Consider the following 958-nt stretch of genomic DNA (forward strand, 5'->3'; position numbering starts at 1 on the left):
TATTTAGATTTTAAGAAATATTGTGGAGAAAAACTGCAGGAGTAAGATATACAGACATTTGAAAAGGGGGGTAAGAGGGAAGCACAGAAGTCTTCAAAGACAAAATTTCAATTTTCCCTGTTTCCTAATGATGTGAACCCATGTGATTTTTCAATATCCCCTTAGCCTCCCCGTGAATCAAGGAAATTTCCTTTTTTTCCATTTCAAGGGCTGGATTCAAAAGACGTAAAAGTAGAATAAGTCTTAGTATAGGTTGTACCGTCGTTCAATGACCCTTGTAACACAAACCAGAGACTTATGAGGCGGCACCTGCGCTTTTCAGTAAGTCTATTTTGTTTCAAAGTCAAAGGCTTAGTGAGAGTCTATGTATGTAAAACTGCAAAAAAAATTCCAGAGGGATTCTGGTGGGGATTAAACCAGGGACCTTCTGATTACGAGAAAAGTGTCTTGAAATTGTCAGCGTTTTGGTCATAGTAAAAGTAAAAGCAAAAACTAACATCCATCCGGAAGAAATAAAAAGTATTTCCGTCTTTCTGCTGAATCGTTGTATCCTTCTCAGCCCAGGATGGCCTTGACAGGCAGGTGAAAGCATCCCGGCTCCTAAATAGTGTTGAAAAAGGGGGGAGATGGACGGGCCCGGGCCTGATGGGGCCGGGGGCAAGAAAAGTAAACTGTCGGGGGAGGGGCGTATAACGTCTACAATACAGTTCGCTACTTTAGAATTACAAAGTTTTGTCTAATATATTAGGCAATTTTTAGTTACTAAAACCATGGGGTCAGAAATCATATGTTCTATCTGCTCTATCAAAATCGAAAGATTATTCGGGGTAGTTATCAAGGTATTCAAAGAATTGCATTCGAAAAAGCTTGACGTCTAGTGAAACTCAAAACTTTTTACGTCAAATTTCTCAAAAGTAAATATTGAGCAGATAGTACTATATCATCCTAAGGTAGCGCA

This window comes from Aplysia californica, unplaced genomic scaffold (assembly GCF_000002075.1).
Source record: "Aplysia californica isolate F4 #8 unplaced genomic scaffold, AplCal3.0 scaffold00171, whole genome shotgun sequence".
NCBI lineage: Eukaryota > Metazoa > Mollusca > Gastropoda > Aplysiida > Aplysiidae > Aplysia > Aplysia californica.